General features: G+C 45.3%; 1 long non-coding RNA gene across 3 annotated transcripts in view; it reads right to left on the bottom strand.

The window, feature by feature from the left end:
• Positions 1-7,753: 7,753 nt before the first annotated feature.
• LOC128323457 (uncharacterized) overlaps positions 7,754-25,731 on the bottom strand; it is a 206,205-nt gene continuing 188,227 nt past the window's right edge. For all 3 annotated transcript variants that reach the window (XR_008306274.1, XR_008306275.1, XR_008306278.1), the window contains one exon: positions 7,754-10,532. This is a non-coding gene — a long non-coding RNA (uncharacterized LOC128323457). The remainder of the gene's footprint in view (positions 10,533-25,731) is intronic.

The following is a 25,731-nucleotide window of genomic DNA, read 5'->3' as shown; positions in this document are numbered from 1 at the left end:
TAGAGTAGGGACAGGTGCTCTCTCCTCCTGCCAAATATAAGAGCTACCACTTGAACAGGTACCAGGTAAGCAGGCCATTAGAATGGATTCCAAATTCCCACTGGGTATCTACATAACCACAAACCCAGCATCAGTTCAGAAAGTTTGCACTTTCTGCTCTGACAATATCAGCAACATGGCTGGGGGTAGAGGAGACTGCATCAGGCCTCATCTCTTTCCCCAGCAGTTGATTGCTGCTGCAGTCAACTCCATTCAAACATGTGATAGACCCTTCCACCCACCATGCACCATGTCGAAGAAAGAGGGTGGGTAAAATCTTGGTGCATAGGCAGCCACCCGGCAGCCCGGGTAAAATGCTATGGTCACTCCTGGCACCCTAGTCATGCCCCCTGCGTCTGATGTCAGATACAGGGGCATGGCCATATGCAGAAATGGAGTCGCGCAGCCCTGTTCGCAGTGTGCTTCAGCCGCGCAGCTCCATTTGTAAGAAGCTTTAGCCAGCACTGGCTTCCCAGCCTGGCTGGAGATGCATCTCTCAGTCTTTCCAAGCAGGAAAAGGCATTCCCAATCAAGCTGGAATCCTGACGCTGGCTGAAGCACCATGTGAATGGGGCTGTGTGGCTCCGTTTCTGCATATGGCCACGCCCCTGCATCTGATGTCAGGCACAGGGGGTGTGGCTAGGGCAACAGGAGCAGCTCCAGGAGAGTGGTAGTTCGGGTTCTTTGGACCCATCTGTTCAATGGTGCCTCTGTCCCTGGTGAAAGCTAAGAAGAAGTTAAAGCAAGCATTTTCAACCCCAAATGTTGTGGCACAATTTAGGAAAAGAAAGAAGGTGGGTCAAAGCTAAGTAGAGGTTAAAGCAGAGGTTATCAGTTGGGTTGTCAGATGTTGCTAGACCACAACTCCCACCATCTCCAGCCACAATGACCAAAGGGTTGAAGGGCCGCCCGGGACAAGGAGTTTGTGCTAGATGTAGAACGGGATGGGGGCACATCCCCTGGTATTGCTATGTCGATTATTTTAACTTGTTTTTCTTTCTTCTCAACTACAGTGATATCTGGTGTATTGTGTGGCAGATGTTTGTCTGTTTGTAGTCGGAAGTCCCATAATATTTTTACATCTTCATTTTCTTCTATTATTATTATTATTATTATTATTATTATTATTATTATTATTACATTTATATCCTGCTTTTCCTCCAAGGAGCCCAGAGCGGTGTACTACATACTTGAGTTTCTCCTCACAACAACCCTGTGAAGTAGGTTAGGCTGAGAGAGATGTGACTGGCCCAGAGTCACACAGCAAGTATCATGGCTGAATGGGGATTTGAACTCGGGTCTCCCTGGTCCTAGTCCAGCACTCTAACCACTACACCACGCTGGCTCTCTAGACACCAACATCAGTCTAGACACCAACATCTTTCCCCAGAAATCCTTGCATCAGCAAGGACTTTGCCACAAGTCACAACACATGCTGGAAATGTCAGGAATATAAAGGAATGAGGCAAGGAAATATGTCTCATTAAGCTTTCCATATTATCTATCATCTGGAGAGCCTGCAGTTCATATGCAGCACCAAACTGAGGGAAGGCTGCTCATTTATGTTTCCAATCCAAATCTCCTTTCATTCAGTAAACTGCTATGTGTCTTTTTTCCCTTCTCCAGCAAGTGAGGAAGAAACCTCTCAAACCAGTTTCATCCAAGTTAAATATGGGGATGTCCTTTCAGTTATTATTTCTCTGTGTCTGTCTGTCTGTGTGTGTTTCACTTTTCAATTACTACACTGAAATTATCATTACATTATCTTCCTTTTTAGCAATACCACATTTTATTTGAGAGAGAAAATATACTTCAAATATTCACATCAAAACCCTGCACTATATTTCCATTACGTTAACCACAAGGCATTCCCACTGGGCCACGAGTGGCATTTTGCAGTGCCCCTTGGGAGCTGTACGATTCCATCTGTCAAGCCTCTTAGTGTTTCCAAGATGGCGTCTACTGAAATCTCCAGTCAAATCTCTTGTGTGTAAGATTTAAAAAGAATGTGCATTACACACTCCATGGTTTCAAGACTTGTTGCTGTTTACTCAGCAGCAAAATGCCGTGGCTTCTTTCTTCTTCTTCTTTTTGGCATATCTCCACTACAACTCTGGTTTCAGTTCCATTTCAGCCTCCTGTTCTTATTGAAATTGTTGGCTTTGCCCAAATGAGATACATACATGGAAAAGGTAGGTACACTTCCACTGATGCCTGTCTGTTAGCTCCTTAGGGAGAACTAGCTCCAGTTTTTTGAGACACTGGAAAGGACCCAGATGATCATTGCCCTTACATAAGAATGTTTCTTGCATGCAACAATATTTGCTGAATCCACCTTTCCCTCTGATGCCCCCAGTGTATGCCTCTGCCCTCAGGGATTTTTTCCAAGGGGCATCAGAGACAGCAGAAATAAGATAGACTCATCACACATTTGTGTGCATATAAAATGTCCTAACAAAATGTCCTAATTAAAAAATGTGTAAGTCTGGATCAGTGTCCCCCCTAACAGGGATTCCCAGATGTTGTTCACTACAACTCCCAGCATCCCCAGCTGCAATGGCCTTTGGCTGGGGATTATGGGAGTTGTAGTCAACAACATCTGGGAATCCCTGTTAGAGGGGACACTGGTCTGGATGCTGCCCATTGGGTTTAAGAAACTTGGTTAAGCAAAAAAAGAATATCATTCTTATTAGCACCATACCAAGGGCATATATGCCTATGAGCTTGGGTCCGAGTTATCTTAGAGCTTGAGTGAACGGCTTGGGTCTGAACGGCTTGGGTCCGAGTTATCTTAGAGAGTGCCTTCTTCTACATGATCCCCACCACACGTTAAGGTCAACTGAGGAGGTCCGTCTCCAGTTACCACCAGTTGGTTTGGTGGTGACTCAGAGATGGGCTTTCTCTGTAGCTGCTCCTGGGCTGTGGAATGCACTCCCGGCAGAAATCCACAATCTAAATTCTTTAATGACGTTCAGGAGAGCCCTTAAAACCTATCTGTTTGGCCTGGCCTTCCAGGGTTTTTAATTAGTTTTAATTGTCTTAATGCTGTAACCTGGTTTTCAGGGTTTTAATTGTTCTGATGGTTTAATTTTTAATTGATGTTTTACATTGTTTATATTTCTGTTTTAACTGTTATAGGTTTTAATGGTTTTGTTTTAATTGTAAACCACCCTGAGCCATTTTGGAAAGGCGGTATAAAAATCGAATAAATAAATAAAATACAATAATAAATACGAGGGCTGTGTATCAGAGTGCCGAGTACTGATGAATCTGCAACAGCCCCCGATGCCACATGGAGGTGGCTGCTCCCACCACAGCCATCTCCATACAGTTACCACATCTTGGAAATAAAATACATAAATAAATGTTCAGCACTGAGGACAGCTCTTCTACAGGAATGAGGACCCGAGGACCCAAATGAGAAGGAACACAGGAGCTTCTGAGGACTGTGTCCCTCCCAGTGCTATCTTCCCCAAGATGTCTGCACACCATCCTGATATGCCTGTGTGCCTTACCAGCTGGGCCTGCAGGGTACTGTTCCTGTGGAAAAGTCCTTCCCGCAAGTGCCAGAAATGTGAGGAACTGCACAGAGATGTCCATGGTGGAAACGTGGCACTGAGGGGACGCTGCAAATTCATGGGCATTAGATTCATGGGGGACAGGTCTATCAATACTGGAGCTACTAGTCTTTATAGTTATAGACTACCTCTAGGCTCAGAAGTGGAATGCCTCTAAATACCAGTTGCACGGGAGTAACAGCAGGAGAGATGGCATGCCTTCACTTCTTGCCTGTGGGCTTCTCAGAGAAATCTGGTGGGCCACTGTGGGACCTGACCCAGCAAGGCTGTTCTTATGTACACCCCTAACACTTAGTCCCTTAGGTGGCTACTTCATGCATCTGACAAAGTGGACTCCAAAGTTAGAGGGTCCTCCCAAATTCTCCCCATTGACATTTCTCCCTGTATTTTGGACTTCCAGCATACGTGGTCTTGTTTCCAAAGTGGAACTGATGTATCAGGAATATCTCATTGTTCTTTATTTCCAAAATTTGCATTGATTGCTGTGCATATGTGTAGTATGACAGAGATTTCAGTTCCATCATGACTTTCTTCCTCTTGTCATTCCCAATATGATGGTGCACATTGAAAGAACATGCTAGAACAGCAGTTTTGTGTGCATGCAGAATGGCATCAAGATTCTTTGCTGGACAGTGCTGTACTCACGTGCTTGTGCTCTTCTGTGCCTTGATAAAAGACCTGGAAGAAACTGTTGAGAATTCTCTCTGGTAGGAGAAACCCTTTTTCATTATAGCAGAGTGCACAGAGGCACAACACAGCAGAATTTAGTTAGGCATGTGTGTATGCTGAGAGTAAAGAAACTTGGAGCCAGTTCATAGTTTCAAATCAATATAAGTGGTATTTATTAGAGAACTCCATTCTAGATAGGAAAGTGAGGAGTTGGGATCTTTAATCTATCTATCTAGCTGGATGCAGATGGATTCTGCATTTCTGCACACATGGTGCACGGGAGAGGAGCTTGCATGTTGCAAGATAGAAGGAAGGGAAGAGAAAGGGGGAAGAGGAAGTGCAAAGCAGGAAGGAAGGAAGTTAGTCCCTAAGAGTAGCAATCTACATTCCAAAGGGATAGTGTCAGATCAGTAGAGAAGGGATGACCAATGTCTTGACCCTCTAGCTCTCTGACTCACTAGTCTGCCCTCCACTGTCACTGAGACAAGAGACAGCGCAAAGTCCTTCACTTCCAACAGAAACAAACTCGACATGATTGTACACACGATTGTATCTGGATTCTTGCCGGGGAGTGGGGTGGGTTGACCAATGTTCAGAAGTGCATTTGTTATCTCAGGAAAGCACTGTACAAAGAGGACCTTGATGCAGTCATAGGCAGTTGTGGGGGCGGGGGGGGGGGAGATAATGTGGCAGCTGAGGTGGGGTGCCCATTGCTGTCCTCCTTCATGGCTCTAGTGGGGATCATCCAGGGGTGTTCCTCCCATGAAGCAAGGTGAGGCAGTCATCTAAGATTGCAGATTGCCAGGCAACAGCAGGGCTGCAAGATACCCCTCACCTTTGCCATTGGAACAGCATTTTGGAACTGATCTTTCCTTTGCAAGCTTTGCAAGGAATGCATCTCCTTAGGGGTGTGCATGGAACTGATTTTGGTGGTTCAGTTCAAATTCAAACCAAATTCAAACTGAACTGCCGGTCCGCAGACCATTTCGGTTGAACCAGCCGGTGGTCTGGTCCGTTCAATCAAACCGGGGTGAAGTGGTTCATTACTGGTTCGAGGAGCATGCTTGTAAAGGAGTATCTGGTGAGGATTCCCCTTTACCAACAAAGCGGAATCCTGCCTTTTAAAGGTTTCTAAAGGTGACCGGGGTTGTGAGAGGGCACCTTCCCAGAACTGGCAGCGGCTCTTCTAAACCCCAGTATTACCCCCACAGAGCAGCTTGAGCTGTAGTGGCATGGTTCTGGCTTTTGTGGATGCATGGAAGCCATTTGCGTGACCTCTGCACATTCATGGAGGTTGGACCCAGGGGCGTAACTATAATAGGGCAAGGGGAGACAGTTGTCTGGGGGCCCACTGCCTTGGGGGAGGGACCCAGAGGCAAGTCACATGACTGAATCCCCCAGCTGTGCACCCGCCCGGGCTTCCTTCAGTTGTATTCATCCTCTGAAACTGATGTGAGTGTTAAGACCTGGAGCTACCAAAACAGCATGTCTTTCTCTAGTACCATTAAATGACTTGCATCGTCCACAATTTACAAAACCTTTAAAAAAATAATTTAGGATGATGTTCTATTGTGGCACATAGGTGTTTTATTTACTTACTTACTTACTTACTCACTCACTTAATTACATTGCATTACATTACATTACATTTATATCCTGCTCTTCCTCTGAGGAGCTCAGAGGTTCGAGGTTGGTTTATTTATTTATTTATTTATTTATTTATTTATTTATTTATAAGCATGATCATGCTTATTTTTCTCCTCACAACAACCCTGTGAGGTAGGTTACACACACACACACACACACACACAATGTTTTTTGTTACCACTATTCAGCCTCATTTAAGATTTCTTTACTTCAGTGGGGGGAGGGGCATCTTAAAATTTTGTCTCTGGGCCCACTCCAACCTTGCTAGGCCCCTGGTCGGAACCACGCCACCATCTACGCTGCTAGGGGAGTCCTGGGGTTTAGAGGAGCCTCCGGCAGTGCTGGCAGTAAGGTGCCCTCTCTCCGCCCCCCGGGCCAACCTTAGAAACCTTTTAAAGGCAGGATTCCCTTTGCTTGCAAAGCGAACCCTTACTGGATTCTCCTCTATAAGCATCACCCATCAAACCGGGTCAAACCAGTCCGGTTCAGTTTGAACTCAAACTGGCTGCCCTTTTTTGAGGCTGGTTCAATTCAAGGTCAAACCAATCGGATCCATTCCACACACCTCTCTGCCTCTCCTCACACTTCCTTCAAAGCTGGCAAGAAACACAAGGAGAGAAGAGGAGGCTGCTGGCAACCTTCCCTTCTCCCTGTCCCCTGTGCACTTGCAAAGCTTTCAGGGGTCCATTTTGCCCCAGGCCCCCAGAGACATGAGGCAAGGCAGCATTTTGCACCTCATCTCAGGTGGCATCATATCTTGGGGGACCCTTGGGGCCAGCCCCCTTTCAAAATTGACCCTTGGAAGTATTGAAGATGGCACCAGGAAGAAGAGGAGGAGGGAAGGCTGCCAGCAGCCTCTTCTTCTCCTCTCCTCATGCTCCTTTGAAGGAAGTGTGAGGAGAGGAAGACAGCCTTCACTCCCCCCACCCCACTTCTTGCAGATCAGTCTCAAGAGCCGCGGCGGTGGCAGTGGTGGTGGTAGGCATCTTGCTGTCCGGCTGGTGCCTGAGGCAAGTGCTTCGCCTAGCCTCATGAAAGGAATGCCCTTGGTCATAGATGTGCTCATATCAAGACTGCCATTTTGTGTTGCTTTGTACAGGTTTCTATCAGTGGTGTAGAGGAGGGAAAGATGCAAATAAACTGAAGGAACTCAACACAAGCTGCACATGCTCCACTTCTTAGGAAAATAAGAAGCTGCTTTGCACTGAGTCAGACCTTTTGGTCCATCTAGCTCAGGATTGTCTACACTGACTGGCAGCAGCTTCTCCAAGGTTGCAGGCAGGAGTCTCTCCCATGCTGCCAGGAATTGAACCTGGAACCTTCTGCATGGAAATCAGATGCAATAACACTGAGTTAGTCCTTCCTCAATTAATTAATTCCAAAATTAATTTTACAAATCCTTCTAGTTAAACCAAAATTCAGGAGGAGTAAGGCACATGGCATGAGAGAAACAATACAGGAACATAATGGAGAAAATTCACTTCTCCCAAGCCTCTGGCCCCAAAGGTTTATGCCACAATAAATGTGTTAGCGTTTAAGATACCACAAGACTCTTGGTTGCTTTTGCTGCAGCAGGGCAGAATAGCACAGCTAGCCTTCTGGACCTAATATAAAGACTTGTTATTTCACACTAGCAGGTAAGGCCTGTTGTTGACCAGGCAAAGTCATTTTGCATAGATTACACATAGAAAAGTTCAAGGACTTAAATATATGTAGTATATTTTTATTAATGTGCTTGCAAAAAGGATGTAAAGAACAGTTTGGAATTTGTAGGATTTCAACCATTTAGACAGTATTCATTTTAATGAATAGTCACTATATACAGTAAATTTGAATGTGAAAGATCTTCTTTTGGAATTATTGATATTGATTATTGAGTATTAAAATTATGTTGAGAACAACAGTTAAAATATGATTACATTCAGAATTTCTTCTTTAAAAATAAAAAATAAACATTCACTGAGTATATTCCAGTCTAAAAAGGTAGTGCATTCAGCTAATTTCAGTGGCAGGATTGTGTATGCAACATTTGGTATCTGTAGGTCATTGGGAAGCAGGGCTTTATTTCACATAAACAAACATTCAAATCAAACAACCAACAAATTCTTCAAAATATACAGCAGACGAACTGAATTAAACAAATTGTCTTTTTCTAAAAAAACAAGATAAAAGATTATCACTAAAAAGAAAATATGCAATTTAAAATGCCCTTAATATAGAAAAATAACAAACACAAATATTATGACTGCTCAATAAGATTTTTTTTTCTTCATTAAAATAATATCCAACATCTGAGGTCTGCAGGCTGGGAGAGAAGGAAGCGAACAGGAGAATTAAACTAACTATTATAGATTAGAAAGATTCAGAATTGTACCGTATGTTGTAAACTTCACTTCAGAGGAGAGCCACCAATAACAAAGGGGGACTAGATTGCCATTGTATTGGTATTCAGAGTTGGGTTCCTACTAGCCTGCATAACTTGTTGTATACGTTACAAGTTATGTATCGAGCTTGTATGTAATCTTAAATTCCCCAGATCTTCTCCACCCATTGATTGTTGCTGGGTTATTGGGCTGTTTCCCACAGACTAGCAATTCACTTCTTGGCAGCTTTATAAAGGTGTTGCAGCAGTGATTTATAATGGTAAATGGGATCATTTTTTGCACAAAAGTGTAAAAATATGGACTTAGACATATTGCTTGGTTTAACATACAATCTCTGCTGACAAAACCAGCCACCGGGTTTCAGAACTAGGTTCCCCAATGTGGCCACTCTGGAAAGAGCATCTGCATGCTTGCATGCAGAAGGTTCCTCAAAGTTCCCTCCGTGGCATCTCCAAGATAGGTCTGAGAGAGACTCCTGCCTGCAACCTTGGAGACCCTGCTGCCAGTCTGTATAGTGTTACCAAAATAGCTTGTTTGGGGGTCCCAGGAGCACCCCTACACCTGTTTTGGGGTGATCCCTGTGCTCACCTCCCTGATTAGTTTTCAGGAGAAAGCTAGAGTAGACATGAGTCTATTAAGCACTATTCTTTTACAGAACTAACCAAATACTCTCCCGCTATGTTGCCACATCAGATCAGTTCAATCCTATTATCTTCACAGGAAGGGATAGATAAGGGGTAACAAGCTCATCTCCTTCTCTAACAGAGCACTAATGGCTGGCTCGGGGCTTGGGAAGCAAGTGTGTTAAAACATTCCTAAGACACTCCCAAGGTCTCCTGAAGACACAAGATAAGCTCTGATGTGTCCATTTCATTTCACCCTACGCAGGTTCCTTGACCTATTCACCTCATCATGCTGGTAGAAGCACACCCAGCAAAGTTGAACAGAACAAGGATGCACTCCTTTCCCTGTTGTCGCCTTTGTCAACAGAAAGCTGTGGCCAGCATGCCACCTCAAGGCAAGATGCTGTTTATTTCTAGTCAAGACACAACCAACCAGTGTGTCTCTCCATTGGATTCACCAGTTGTGTGTTTGTACATTTGCGCATTAGCTACACCATTTTGATTTGTGCAAACTCTTGTTGCTGTTCCACTCGTCACTTCCAGATCAGCTCTGTTGTCAGGCCCGAACTGCTCAGCACACTTGACTGCAGCCAGACACTTGTCTCCTGAGACCAGATTCCCTTTGGATTCTTTCTGGCTCCTGGCTCCTCATTTGGCTCTTGGGTCCCGACTCTTGCCTTTTGCCTTCCTGCCTGCCCTGGAGGAAAGACATCAGTTGAGCTACAAGGGTCCACACACCCCACCGGATGGACTTAGGTATTACTATTCTGTGTTCCAAAACTTCTTGCTCTCCTCCTTTCTCTCCCTCTCCCTCTCGCACCCCCTAAAATCCAAAGCTGTTCCCTAAGACTGTTTCTCTGGTCAGCCTTGAGTGGACTTGAGTGGAAGCACAAGCCAAATTGCCTCTTTGTGAGTCTTGTTAGTTTTGCTTGTTGAATATTGTATTGCCTATTAGTCATGTTTCATTTATTGTACCCCTAAAATAAACCTGATTCCATTTCTGAACTACACACTCTCTGTCAGTTCTTTCAGAGACCAAAGACAAATTTAGTCTGAGGTGGGTCAGTGTGGCTAGTTCCCCACACACAAGCCCCAAAAGTAATCAGGGGTGTTTGCAATTCCCCAGGACTAGTACTATTAACAATAGGCAATACTGAGATAGATGGACCAGTGGTCTGACTCAGTATATTGCAGCTCCCTTTGTCCCTATATAACTGCTGAACCTTCTATCAAAGGTGTGAAAAGGAACCTATTTGGCCCATCCTCTTCCAACATAGCTAAATATAATCTGAATAAATTAAATGAAGCTTTGTTTAGTCATGCACCACCTGCTAAGGATCTTATACTGAGTTTTCTTGATTTTAAAACAGACGGAGAAGTTAGGCATGGAAGATCAGACATTCTGTCAATCCTCTTCTTGTAAAAATACATCCCGATCCAGCTTCCATCCTCAAGTATAATCGAGTTTCTCCATCAAGATGAGAGAACTGGGTAGACTTTTTGGATGGCGTGGATGCTCTGACATACATCTCAAAGGATATGGAAGTGTGGCTCATCTGCTGCTTTTGAGAGATCTGCCCAAGTTGTTGGTACTGAAAAATCAAAGATGATCCTTTTAAGAAAGTCTTTGTAGAAGAAGACTATATCCTTATACATAAAGTCAAAGAATGTGTACAAGAATACTTTTCTCCAATTATGGTAAGCTGTTGGGTGGCCACAGTCCACATACTCTGCATAAACAATAAGCATTAGAGATTTAACTGCCCACCAATAGCTTCTTCACAAACGCCCAGATCTGCAGAGTGGTTGACACACCACACAATGTTATGATTGTGGTTGGGCCATTATATATAATTGTGTATGAAGGACAGCCCCAGCAGCCAATCAGAGAAGGAGATAGAGAGCTTCCTTCCCTCAACTCCGGTTACAGCAAGCACAGCCTTCAATTCAGCCTTCAGACAACATACTGCTGCCTTCAAACCTCAGGTAGGAGCAGCAAAACTGACGACAAATAGAAGGTTCATATTGGAGTTTGAGGAGGGAAACCTCAGGTCGCTTTTGAGACAGAACCACAATTGCACACATTCGGATGACCAAGAAATCCACCCTCTGCCCTGTTGAACTCTGGTTTCATGTTACGTGCGAAGGTGATCAATCACTATGGCTGCAATCATCAACCCATTTCATTGGTAGATTAATCAACCAAGGCTTTAGCCAATTAATCTATGCAGGTCAATAAGGACCAATTTTAACCAGTGGGGCTGAATGCAAAGGGCACACCTGTTTACTATTTGAGGCCACTCTGATTCCAGTGTGTTGCTATAATAAGAATTAAGAAGAAATATATGAGAAGTGGCCTTTCCTGCTGAGTGATAGATTTTATTTATTGAACTGTAAATGATCTTTTTAAAAAGGCCACCTTTGTAGAGGAGATGCTAATATGAACACATTTGTTTTGTAATCTATTAACTTATTAAAGGAAAAATAAATCATCTTAAATTTTTATAACCATTCAACAGCACTAGTAAAGACACCCATTGATTACAACTTCCCAGTGACTGCAAATGGTTAAGCATGTGCTTAACTCTCCCATTGAAATCAATGTTAAAGGTGCTTAATATTGACTGTATGGTGCCCCGCGTCTCCCTCGTGCACCAGTCTATCATTCTAATTAATAAATGTAGCAAGCTGTACACATCTCCTTATAGGTTGCTTCTAATTTCTTTTAATTCATCAATGGAAAAACAATCTAGCAAAGAGTAATTAATTTAATTTCTTCCGAGAGTGAGTCGTTGCTAGAAATGTTAAAAATCTCCAACAATGAGGCTTGAGAAACAGCTGCAGCTATGCAAAATTTTTATAGGTTTAATTGAACATCTGTGCACTTTAATTGATTAATTTGAACAGATCAAGGGAAAAAATAAAGCAACTGTAGGTAATGTGAATTTAACAAACCAATTTTAATTTTTGGAGCACTCAGCTAAATGATTTTTTTTTTTTTGCCATTAATAAACAGTGCGACAAATTGCAGACAACAACTAATACTTATCTCAAAGTAATTTGTGAAATATCCTAAGTAGCCTAATCCATTGACTGCTTATGCCAGAGCACTTGGATTTAAGTCAATCTGTAATCCTAAATCCATCTACTTAAGTAAATTCCATTGAACTAAATGGCCCTGTCTTAATTTCAAGTAAATATAGTGAGGGCTGGAGTGTTAGTCCCATTTATTTCAATGGAATGAAATTCAGTTAAACGCCAGGTATTCCAGCAGAAAGCTAGCTGCTATCCAGATTTTCTTCCTGATTTTAAGCACCTTCGCTCCAGTCTAGAGAGACTTAGTTATACTTAACTTTTTCTAGACTGCCACCATTACTGAGACAGAAATCAAAATTTCACTAGGATTTCCTTCCACAGAATAGTTCAGATCCAGAGAAAGTTAGTCATGCTTAAGTTCTCTTAAATTCCGTGAGACGGGGGCCTTCACAGGTTGCCTTATGACTGATCTTGTGGTAGCAAGACTGGCTCGTACGAGTAGGGATGTGCTCGAACCGTGGTGGTTCGAGCAGTGGTTCAAGCCCTGGCTGAGACTGGGGAGCGGCAGGTTTACGAAAGAGGAGAGCAGGCACTTACCTGCTCTCCGCTACCCCATGCAGCTTTCTGCTGGGGTGGCACTCGGGCAAAGAATGCCCGCGCATGTGCAGACGACACGTTGACCACACAAAAGGCACCCGCACGGATGCCATTGTGCATGCTGGAGCCACATGGGGATACAAGGCAGCTTCCTGAGTTCCCACCAGCACTATAATTTACTTTCAGGATAGGCTATCCTAGTCCAGGCTAGGCTGCTCGAGTTGAGCACCCAGATCCACACGGATCCTGGCACTCCTGCCCAACCTAACCCCGCGCCTAAGCCTGTCTCTTAGCTAAGGCTGAACAAGCAAATGCTCCCTTAACCTGGCTTCCGGGATCGCGTGTTTCCTCAGGCTGCATGCAGGAGACAGGAACCTAGAGCGCCCGTCTGATGGAGAATCACATCAATGCACTGCACTCATGGGCGCAGTGTATTGTGGGATATCTGGAGGCCAGGATGATGCTCCAAAGCTCTGCACAGCATGGCGCAATGCAGATAATCTGGGAGCACACGCCATGCTCCCAGATGCATTTCTTTGATCGTCTGGTGGGGGGGAGGCATGTTGAAGCAGGCTCCCCACCCTCCATCTGGTCAGGTGAATGGCCCCATAACATATTAGAGTTGGGGGGGGTAACTTGGAGGTCTTTTAATCCAGCCCCCTCCTTCATGCAGGAAATGTAGCAGGGGAGTCACTACCAAACCTCAGGACAACATCCCTGCAGTAGCTGTTGCTGAGGTTTATCTTATGTCCCACTGTGAGCCTTTGGGGCAGGAAACCATCTCCTTGATTTATAATCTTTCTGTGTTAACTGCTTTGAGAACACTCGTTGAAAAGTGGTATAGAACTATCCCCCCCACCCTTAATAAGACATGCATTTTTGCTCAAAATCCTTGTATATCTTGTATATTAAAGGGAAAGTGTGCCGTCAAGTCAATTTCAACTCCTGGAGCCCACAGAGCCCTGTGGTTTTCTTTGGTAGAATACAGGAGGGGGTTGCCATTACCTCTTCCTGCACAGTATGAGATTATGCCTTTCAGCATCTTCCTATACTGCTGCTGCCCAATATAGTAGCAGCAGGGATTTGAACTGGCAACCTTCTGCTTGTTAGTCAAGCATTTCCCCACTGCGCCACTTTAGGTGACACCTCGTATATTATCCCCTGCTAATTGAGCAAAGAGGCACCTTTTAGAAGTGAAGATTCTCTTTATTTAGCAGGGGGAGAGCAACAGGCCCTATCCATCCCCAGCCCAGCATCCCTCCAATGACTGTTGCTGGCATCTATCTTATGTTTCTTTTTTAGATTGTGAGCCCTTTGGGGACAGGGAGCCATTTTATTTATCTATTTATATCTATGTAAACCGCTTTGGAAATTTTTTGTTGAAAAGCGGTATATAAATATTTATCATATTCGTATAACAAATTTTTTTGTATATACATGTTTAAAATTCAGAAGCTTTTCTCACACACACATTCCAACATGTTACAAAACTGTACTCCCTTTTACAATCAGAGACTCACTGCAATGTCCTTAGTTCATTAGCTGTAACATCGGAATAAGAGTAAATTGCTTCACAGAGCCATTTGCACCTGATTGACATCAAAGCTGTAGCTACTGTAGCACAAGGAGTTTCCATAGCACAGACTGGAGAGGATGCTACGACTATGGAGGTCACCCAAAAAGACAGGAGTGTATCCAGCTCATCTCTCTCTTCTTCTGCAACATCTAGTAGAACTTATCGGTTGTTCAGATGTCATGATATCCTGAGTTCACACGCACGCACACACACACGGACCATTAGCAGGCAGTGGTGTGGAATGTGGGCCATGACAATTTGTTGTGATGTTCAAACATGAGATGAATGCTCAACATTGTGGAGCTGGATTGGGGAACATAGGAAGCTGCCATATACTGAGTCAGACCATTGGTCTATCTAGCTCAGTATTGTCTACCCAGACTGGCAGCGGCTTCTCCAAGGTTGCAGGCAGGAATCTCTCTCAGCCCTATCTTGGGGAAGCCAGGGAGGGAACTTAAAACCTTCTGCTCCATCGCCTGAGGGGAACATCTTACAGTGCTCACACTTCTAGTCTCCCAATCAGGAGGTGGTGCTCATGGCGAAGAAGACTTTCTCTTAAATACCCAGGGCCTAAGCTGTTTAGGGCTTTATAGGTAATGACCAACACTTTGTATTTTGCCCAGAAACATATCGGCAGCCAGTGCAATTCCTTCAAGACAGGAGTAATATGGTCTCTTCTAGATGACCCAGAGACCAACTTAGCTGCCGCGTTCTGAACCAACTGCAGTTTCTGGACTACGTACAAAGGCAGCCTGATAAAAACACATTGCAGTAATCCAGCCTAGAGGTTACCAGCAGATGTACCACTGCTTTGAGTTCGTTCATCAGCCATGCCATAGGCATCTTTACCCCTCAGAAACAGAGGAAGGGAGTATTCTGCAGTCTGGTAAATTTCCCACTCTTTTTGTTCCCACCCACTAAGTTACATTAGCTCCTCCCACCTGTTTGTCTGTTACCTGCACTCTGAGTCTGTGAACATTTCATTCCACTGAGTTACACTGGGGCACTTTGGGCCTTTTTGTTCCCTTAATATTTTTTCTTCCGTTTCATATGAAACTGAAGCATCTGAGGGTTACCTCGAGTCTGTTGGTACCTCCTCCTTACCCACAGGTGCTGCACTTATGCATCATAAGGATCATAACATTTCTAGCTCTTTAGGAAATAGATATAAGATCTGCCACTACGCTACAAGCCCCTGGTACATTTGCCAACATGCAGTACATATAAATCACCCAGGGTGTGCCCTTTAGCTGGCTCATGATGCCAATTTTTTTCTTTTTGTTGTGTGTGTGTGTATGGCAGGGGGTGGTGGTGGTGGTGAAACTCCAACCAAGGTATGCTGCATACCATGTGTTCAGCTGCTCATAATCGGTGGCGTTAACAATTTATCATCAAACCCAGTGACTTTGCTGCCAACGTATCAAAGTGGCCAGTGGATACATATGCTCAAGTCTGAGCATCTGGCTCTTCCCTGTTTCTGACATTAGCACAGACATCAGAATCAGTGGACTATTGAATGCAATTACAGTAAGCGAGACACACAATAAAGATTGATAGCACCTTCTCCTTTTATCACGCACCAAAACTAGTGGGGGGTTAAAGCGTCGCCTTGCACTGCCTCCGTTTAACAATGATTGAAAATATGCAATTGCATTGACTGGGGGGTGGTCGGGGGGATTTCACCCTATACCCTGTGCTGCTTTGTCTGGTGGACACATTATCAAATTAAATGAAAAGTGCACCAGGAAAAAAAAAGCTACATATATTATATATTAATGATGAATATTTACTTAGATTCTTCTACACGTTGCACCCTAGGAGCAGAATCCTTCTTGTTATCTCCATGGCGGGTTACAGGCGAGTAGGTCCGACATAGCTCTGTTTACGCGAAGCCTTCTGTCTACAAATCTCTAAACACAGACTTGCCCGGTTGGTTTTGTGACTGGCCACGTGACTTGACAGATATGTAATTAATAAAAACCCTCGACTGTAGTAGAATCCTAATTATTTCCACTTCAAAGAGGAGTTGGCAATTTTAGAGTGTTTCTTGGATGGCAGCAGGGTAAGCAAACATCAGGAGCGAGGGTGCAATCCTGCACTGTTAGCCTGCTGACATCTCAGGGCCTTTAATGGGGTTAAAGCAACTTGGCCATGCACAGGGATGCAGCCCAAGATTCTGCACATGGCGTCAGAAAAGGTATGGACAGGCCCAAATTCAGGTAATTCATTGCTCAGATTTATCCCTCCAAATCTTATATCGATTTCTAAAAGAGATGGAAATGTTATGGTTCTTATGGATGCATAACCAGAGCACTTGCATAACCAGAGCACTTGCAGGTAGGGATGTGCACGAATCAATTTTTTCTATTCAATTTGTATTTTGTACCCGCATCGAATCACCCCTGATTTGTTTGGGGTCCAAATCTGGCCAGCTGGCACAGGGGCAATTTGTTTTGTGCACAAATCGCATTAAACAAGTCGATTCAGGTACAAATCATTTTTACCCGAATCAATTCGTGCAGACAGCAGGTGCAGGCAGTAATTCTCTCAGCAGCAGGAAGGGGGTGAAAAAAATTCTCTTCTCTTTTTCTCAATCAGGAAAGCAGGAACAAAAAGCAGAGAATCCACTCCAGGCAGCAGGCAGGCAAAGCAGAGCAGAGCTCCACTCTCCCTCCCTCCCCCTCTCTCTCCTTCTACGAGGCAGGAAGGCATAATGGTTGCACTCTGCAAGTCACCAATCTGAAGCTTGGGAGGGTGGGATAGAGAGATCACCACAAAATGGAGGTCCAGATCTATGAATTTTTCAAGTCCAGAATCCGATCAATTTGTTTTGGACACGAATCTAGCCAGCTAGCACAGGGGTGATTTGTTTTGTCCACAAATTGCCCGTAACAGGTAGATTTGGGTACAAATCATTTTGTACCCAAATCAGTTCTCACATCCCTACTTGCAAGTGAGAGGGGGGTACCAGCACATTCGGGGTAAGCCACAGATACTTGGTTTCACAAAGATTTGAAGGAAAAACCTCTAAGGGGGTGAAATAGTAATAATATCCCAAACTGGCCCAATGAAAATCAGTGAAGTGAAATGTTCACAGGGCAGTTAACAGACAAGTAGGTGGAGCTAATGGAACTCAGTGGCAAGGAGGGAGGGAGGAGGACTTGAACAAAAAGAAAATTTCTCAGCATGAAAAATACTCCCTAAAGTCACAAGCCCTTCTGCTGAGGTGCCTAAAACTGCTCATACCACACTCAGGGACCGTTTCAGGTCAGAAATCACTTCTGTATTCCCAGGGGAGCACTGTATTTGGGATGGGGCTGTAGCTCAGTGGTGAGAGCATCTGCTTTTTCACCGAGAAAGTCCCAGGTTCAGTCCCTGGCATTTCTCAGTAAAGCTGGGGGAAACTCCTGCCTGCAACCATGGAGAGTCACTGCTAGTCAGTGTAGACAATGCTGAGCTAGATGGATCAAGGGTCTGACTTGGTAGAAGGCAGCTTCCTATGTACTTCCATTGTCTGAGCAGAAAATGCTTGGCAAGATGGACCAATGATCTGACTCGAGAGGGGGAACTCCCTATGCACACCACCTTCTGGATATGGGGAAGGCCTGGTGCCTCTCCGACCCAACAGGGCAAGTGAACTCAGAAGGACACACCATGGTCATCGCTGATGAATGAAATACAAAATCAAAAGACGTGTACAGATAAGTGGAATTTCTCTGTTGCTTTACACTTTAAATGATTATTCATTTCTCCAACCCTTATGAGTGAAATTATGGGTACACTTTCTGCCACGACCTGATTATGATTTGGTAGGTCTCCTAGGAGCCTGGTAAAATGGCCCGGGGCAGCCAGGTGGTCATCCCTTCTCTAGAGAATTGGTCTTCTAATGGTGAGTCGCCACATGTGACCGAGTTTCAAGCAGGCTTGTGGTAGGGTCACGCTAGTGGCATCACAACCACAACTTTTGGGGAGAGAGGAGGAGAGGAAGAGAAAGGCTGACAGAGAAAAGGAGAGATCAGGAAGAGCGGGGACAATCTCCATGCCTCCACTACCATCTCATAATACCTTCTAGGGATGTGCACGAACCGGTTCAGCGTTCTCGGAATAGAATGCTGAACCGGTTCGGAAACACCACATTAGAACTGGTTCAAATGGAGGGGGGGTCAATATAAGGTGCGGGAAGGGTGCCCTTACCTCCACCGTCCTACTTTCCCCTCCGGCGCTGCTTCAAAAACAGCTGGCACAGGACAGCTGTATACCCTCTTGCCATCCTGTAAAAATGGAAGTGATGAACATGCATGCACATGTGAGCTGCGCACCCACACACCCACCACTTTTGGTTTTACGCTGACCATGACGGCAAGAGGGTATACAGCCGCTCCGTGCCAGTTGTTTTTGAAACAGCGCTGGAGGGGGAAGCACGGTGAGAGAGGTAAGGGCACCATCCCCACATCTTAAAGCAACCCCCCACCTCCCTGGTGTGCATGGAAGCAGTTCTGTGCACACCCCTAATCTCTTCCAAGGAAGGGCATCGGGACCCACTCCCCATTCAGTGATGCTCATAATGGAAACTACTACACCACCAGTGAAGCACCACATGAGTCACTGAGGATTCCCCATGCTCAATGGAAAGTGGGCTAAGGGAGCTCAGCCCGCTTTCCAGGGATCGTGGGAACCACCAGGCTCGCAAGTGAGCTTGGTGCTCCCAAGGTGGCTAGCCTGCCTAATTCCCCCTCTCCTTAAATGAGGTTAATGGAGTGAGTACTCGGTTAACTTCATTTTTTTGCTTGTATGTTGCCATGGCACGCGGCGACACACGGGTAGACCCCCGACCAGGAAGCTGCGAGCAGTCTACAAGGCTTGGAGGTGTCTCCAGGATGCCCTACATGCTTGCGTGAGGCATCCTGGAACTTCTGGGGGGTGCGCGGCCCCCGATCCCCACTGCCCCCACCAGCTCCATGACATAGCCGGCGGCCACGTAGGCAGCCAGTCTAGCCGCCCAGCTACGAGCGGCTGCTCATCTGCAGGGAGAGTGGGCTAAGCCTGCTCTCCCTGCAAGCCCAACAGAAGCTGTTCTCATGGATCATGAGAAAAGCTTCACTGCTGTTGGAGGGAGTAAGGCTAAATAAAGCATACAAGATACATAATGGGAAGCTCGGTGTAAAGATAGGACCTGTGTCTGAAATGCTGAAGGGCACTGCTGTAGAAGGTGAATCCCAAACACATGAGGTCAGCGTTCTTCATGGTGAGGCCCAGAGGCCAATGGAAACATCCATCAACCCCTAATGTGGTCCTCTGCCTGTTTATTGGGCTTATGTGAAGCTTTGGCTGAAGCTGAATGCTCTGCACAGTCCCCCTGGCACCATGCTGAATTAGGAACAGAGGAAGCTGCCTCCTCCCACTATATGTGCAGGGGTGGCACTTGCATGAGGCGGGGTGAGATGGGGCATCAGGCATGGGCACACGGAGGGCAGCAAGTGCTGGACTCCCACTATCATGAGCACCCTGCCATGGGCCTTCTTGGTACTCGCTGTTACCAGCCTTCAGCTGGTGACCTCCGTTAAAGGAAATGGAGCCCTCTTGGGCCCCTGCAACATCTTGGAAGGTGTGCACAGGTGATGGGAAGCATAGCCCTTCACAGTGCTTTCCCCATAGAGCCCTTAGCAGAGGGCTCCGTCTTTCTTCAAGGGACTTCCCAGCACTGAGAAAAGCACAGTACTGTACAGAAGCCAACCTAGTGGGGAATGGCTTTCATACGGAAGGGAGGGTGTGTTTTTGGCTTTTTGGTTTTGTTTTTGCCAATGTGGCCCTTGCTAGAAAAATAGTAGAGATCATTCCATTGGGTGGAAGTTAAGTCCTACTGATTCCAGAGAGGAGAGCTGGTCTTGTGGTAGCAAGCATGACATTTAATTATCTATATACTTATTTCTTAGACAGGCCATGCGCGGCAACGTGGTAGGAAGGAGGCGATTGGCTGAGTTTGCAAGCAGAAGCACCTGATTGGGCAGTGGGGATTCCATATGCAGAGTTTGCAAGCAGAAGCACCTGATTGGGCAGTGGGGATTCCATACGCAGATAGAGAAGGAGCCTGTGAGAACAGAAGCACCATGGTGATTGGGCAATGGGGATTCCCTATGCAGATAAGGAGGAGGGGCCTGTGATGGTTAAGGTCAGTTGGAATTCAGCTGTTACTGGTCGGAAGATGTTCTGGATATAAAAGGATAGCAGGCAGGGGTCTGCAAAAAGACAGGTCGTGAGGGAGGAAAGAGCCCCTTCAGGAGAAGGAGGATGCTGTTGTGTAAATGAACAAAATCGGTTAACTCAGGGAGGGAGGAATAAAAAACATGAAAGGAGGGGGAAGAAAGAGGGGAAGAGCGAGTGGAGGAGAGAGAAAGAGAAAAAGAAGGGAGGGGGAAGAGAGACAGAAGGAAGGGCAAGGGATGGGCCTGAGCCTGTCAGTGGCCTGAGGGGAACGAGTGGCCATGGTGGTGGCAGCAGCGCAACCACTGCTGCTGATCCTGAAGGGAGGAGCAGGAGCAGGCTCGGGAGAGGGTGGGGAGGTCTCTGGGGATAGGGGGCTGCAGCTTGGCCAATAGGCGGCAGCAATGCTGCAGCCATGACCAAGAAGGGTGAGGGGGGTGGAAGCAATGGGATGGAGGAGGAGGAGCAGGAGTGCAGCTCAGGTGAGGGTGGGGAGATCTCTGAGGTGAGGGGAGCAATCAAGTACTAATGCGCAGATGCTTTAGAGAGTGCAAGAGTTCCAGCACTGAAGCGGAGAGAAATAATGGCAGCGGTCAGGATGCAGATGTGGAGGGCCGGCAAGCGAAGCCCCTCCGGCCAGAAGAGGTGGGTGGACAGTGGGCGAAGCCCTACCAGCTGGGAGGAGAAGGTGGGAGGTGGTGGTGGGATGACCTGGCCCTGGCCCGCCCAATGGGGAGAGCTGAGTGGGGGGAGCGAGTGAGCAAGCTGTGGGGAGGAGAGCGCGAGCGAGTGAGCTGCGGGCGGAGCGTGAGCAAGCGAGCTGTGGGGGAGAGCGAGTGAGCGAGATGTGGAGGGAGAGCGAGCTGCGGGGGATGTCACAGGCTCAGTACACAACTGCACAGATGCTCTGTGCGGAGTCAGCTAGTTATTATTATTTTTACATTTATATCCCACTCTTCCTCCAAGGAGCCCAGAGCGGTGTACTACATACTTGAGTTTCTCTTTCACAACAACTCTGTGAAGTAGGTTGGCCTGAGAGAGAAGTGACTGGCCCAGAGTCACCCAGCAAGTTTCATGGCTGAATGGAGATTTGAACTCGGGTCTCCCTGGTCCTAGTCCAGCACTCTAACCACTACACCACGCTGGCTGACTTGTCCCCTTAGCTAAGCAGGGTCTGCCCTGGTTGTATATGAATGAGCGACTAGAAGTGAGCACTGTAGGATATTCCCTCTTAGGGGATGGAGCCACTCTGGGAAGAGCATCTAGGTCATCCAAGTTCGCTCCCTGGCAGCATCTCCAAGATAGGGCTGAGAGAGATTCCTGCCTGCAACCTTGGAGAAGCCGCTGCCAGTCTGTGAAGACAATACTGAGCTAGATAGACCAATGGTCTGACTCAGCATATGGCAGCTTCCTTTGTTCCTAATTACACAAGGCCAATTTTTTAAAAAATCTGCAACTCACTTTCTGGAATCAATAAATATCGCCCTGATCTATGGAGTCTGTGATGCACCGGTGAGCGCTCCACTAACCTAGGTTTTCGAGTTGTGAGACACCACTGCACATCTCTGCACCGTGGCGACTCACAAGGAGACCCCCCCCAACCGGGATGCTCCATCACACCTCCAGGCCTCAGGGGTCTCCCTAGCATGCTGGGACTTCCGAGGGTCAGGCAGCCTCCGATTTCCGCTGCCCCTACCAGCTCCATGACAGAGTCGGTAGTTGAGTGGTTGACCGATTCAGCCGCCCAGGGCAAGCCCACTCTCCCCACACTCACCCTCCAGGCACTTCACACTAATAGTGTGAAGTGCCTCATTGTCTAGAAGCAAGGTAGGAGGAAAACCTGGGTAGAAGTGATGTTGTGGATGCAAGGTAGGAGGGAAACCTGGGTAGCTTTTCCTCCTACTTTGCTTCCACACAATCACTTCTACCCAGTTTTTCCTCTTACCTTGATTCCACTCAACCGAAAATTGGGAGCACACACAGCTCCCAAACCCGGGTAGACCACAGTTTTTGATTATGTGAACAACTTCATTGACTGGCAGTGGTTCTCTGGGGTTCAGACAGGGGTCTTTCCCAGACCTACCTGGAGATGCCAGGGATTGACCCTGAGACTTTCTGGAATTCATGTGTTCTACCACTGAGCTGTAGTCCCTCCCCAGACCGATACGGCTGACCAGCCTTCAATGCAACTCATAATATGTCATCTGTCTTTAGAAAATGCCTACTGGCCTCACAGAGAATTTAGATATTTCACAAGAAGTTCAGCAGCTCACACTGGGACATAAAGCTAGCCCTTGTGTGTTGCAGCGGGAACTGTGGACTCCACTGCAACAGACAGTACACCATCTTTTTGTGTGCCTGCCCTGAGTTCAGCCACGGCATACTTCCTGTTGTGATATATTTCTTCCAAGTTCTGTAGCTGCCTTTTTTCTTATCTTGGTACAAAACGTAAAGCGCTGTTTTTAAAAAAAATCTTTGACACCGTATATTAAGTCCTGGACATAAACAAGGAAGCTCTCTTTAAAATATCAGGTTTCATTTTATATGCCTGGTCAGTTTTTTGAAACATGGAATTGTGTGTGTGTGTGTTTGTGTGGTGTGTGTATATATATATATATTTTTCCCAGTTACATATGTTGAAATATAAATTATTTAAAAATTAAAGCTATTTAGAATAATGGCCCTCCAAACGCAAAGTATTTATTTCTCCTTTCAGCATCCAGTATTTATAGCATTGATTTTTTTTCCTCGCTGCCATTTACTTAGTATTAGACTTGCACGGATCTCATCAATAAAAAATGAATTTTGATAACTTTCAAAACAGCTATATTATTTTTTTCCCTTTCATTTGTAGCATTTTTTTCTCTCCTCTCAGTGGTATTACTGCAGTAAGTCAGTCATTATTTCTTTATGTTTCCCCTCCTTTCACTTTAGTATTTCATTTCCCTTTACAACACCCATCTCGTGATCACAAAGAGAGAGAGAAAAAAATCATACAAACAGAAGCGTTTTTATTTCTTATAACAGTTGAAATGGCTGCAAGTGATTTAACTGTCGTTTAATTTGATTCCTCTCTTCTGTCTGTGGAGAAATATGTTTAATGTACTGGAAATTATGTTAATAAGAAAAAGCATTATCTCATTTAATGAAATAAATATACAAATATTTCAAAATAAAATAAAGAGGCAATCTTCAGCGAGGGAAGGGAAAAAACATCTCGCTGTTTGCATAAAATAACACCAATGAGGGGGGGGGGGGGAATTAATGAATGCATTGAAACAGACTGACAAAGAGAAGAATCTTGAACTCAATTTTTTTTTAAGGAATGACAACAAAAAAAGGTTATGAATTGTATCTCACCTTATCAAATGTTTTCAAAATACACAAAAGCAAGCAAGAAGAATCAATGTAAAAAAAAGAGAGACTACATTTATTTTCATAATTTCATCGAGCTGGTTCTTTATTTTGTTTTGGTGGATGCTGTATTTATGTATGGTTTCCCCTCTGCTTACCTTTACATGTATTGTTTAAAGACTGTTCCTTTTTTTCCCTTCCCCACCCCAACCTTCTCTCTCTTTCACACAGACACACATAATTCAAGATTTCTTTACCACAAAACAAAAATTTAATTTGTGGCAAAGAACTCTGAACTGGGCTGATGCTAGTGAAATTGCAGCTGTCAAGACCACTGCCTTCGCCTACGGAAAGTAACGCGAGAGCAGCCTGCACTGAGGTTAAACAAATACCGTTTGTCGGGAGAGCAAAACTTGCTGCAATTAAGTAATAAAACCATGACCACTGCAACAGAGACACATAATTAGCAATTTAATTACAGGCATCAAAACACAACTCAAAGATGTCAATAACAAAACCAAAATCTGGTGTGACAAACCGATTCCATTTCCTTGTCGTGCCATGTTAGAGCTTAAATGTTGTGCTTTGTGTCATTTAGGTCTATTTGTGTATTCCCCCCTCCCACCACCGCAAAATTTGATAGATAGATAGATAGATAGATAGATAGATAGATAGATAGATAGATAGATGCAGTTATATATGTGATATATGCAGTTTATAAATATATATATGCAGTTGATATATGCAGTTTCCAAGTGTCATGTTCCTGCACTGTCATTCTGCCAAGGATATTTATCACCATATAGTGATTATTTTTCAACTCATGTAAATTGCTTTGCTAATTCTCTCAAAAACAAAACTGTTATGCAGCAAGAGCAAGAGCTTTTCAAAGAAGGAGAAAAAGAACACCGCTAAGTAGACTACATTTCAAATGAATTCCGAGTCTTTCAGAACAAAATGGTTCTCAAAGCCTTCTCCCCTGAAATAGCTGTCCGGATGCCATCACACAGGCATACCCAGAGCAGGGGCTAAATCCAGCTCCTTCACAGTTGCTCAGCTCCATTATCTAACCAGGGCCGCACACTGCTAGAGCCTCCACAGTGGCTCTCATGCAGATCCCGACACATTTAAAAGGATTCCTCCCATGTGGCTTTTAATCCAGCATACAGTGTCTAGTCTCATTAGGCTCTGAAGAATTGACAAATATTATCCAAAACCACCTTCCTGCAGCCATAAAGGGGAGAGGGCAGTAGGTCTGTCAGATGACTGCCCCTTGCATTTCATGGCGTGCTTCTCTGGAAGGCCTCCCATGTTATTAGCCCATTTCAAATATAGGTTCCACGTGGGTGGAGAATCTCGGGAGGATGTTGGGTGAATCTCAACATGGGAACCGGACTTAGGTGGGTTCAGATGTCATGCTGGCTAGGAGCACACGCTTCCAGTTCCTGACATATTTACCCAACATATTTCTGGCTTGCTGACCTGCTGTCGGGCATGTCTTGGTCCCCTTCTATGGACTTTTGAAGCTGCCTTATAGCCAGCCAGACCACTGATCTGCCTAGCTCAATGTACTGATAGAAAGCCCTGCAGGGTTTCAGACACACACCTTTCTCATCCTTACCGAGAGATACCAGGAGTCCTGCCAGACGATGGTTTTACTTTGGAAGGGCAGGTGTGTGTTCACATATCTTACATCATGAATCACATACACAATTCAGGATTTTTTCATTGTGCATTGAAGCTTGGCCCGATTTATGTCCGGGGTAAAAAAAATTCCACTTTTTGCGTGTTTGGGGGCAAATTCAAAATATCTGATATGCCCTGTAACTCACAATATTTTACCCCTCTTATTCCTGTAGTAAAGCCTGCTGTCTGGGAAAGGCCCTGGTATTGAACCTGGGGTCTTTCATATGCAAAAAAACCCATGTTCCACCAAAGAGCTACAGAGCCTCCATTTGTGGTCCTGTGCGTCTGTATATAACATCAGAGAGCTGAGTCCTTCAGTTCTCAAAATCAACTGCATTTGT

The sequence above is a fragment of the Hemicordylus capensis genome, chromosome 1 (assembly GCF_027244095.1).
Source record: "Hemicordylus capensis ecotype Gifberg chromosome 1, rHemCap1.1.pri, whole genome shotgun sequence".
Taxonomy (NCBI): domain Eukaryota; kingdom Metazoa; phylum Chordata; class Lepidosauria; order Squamata; family Cordylidae; genus Hemicordylus; species Hemicordylus capensis.
This window is presented reverse-complemented; position numbering and strand designations above follow the sequence as displayed.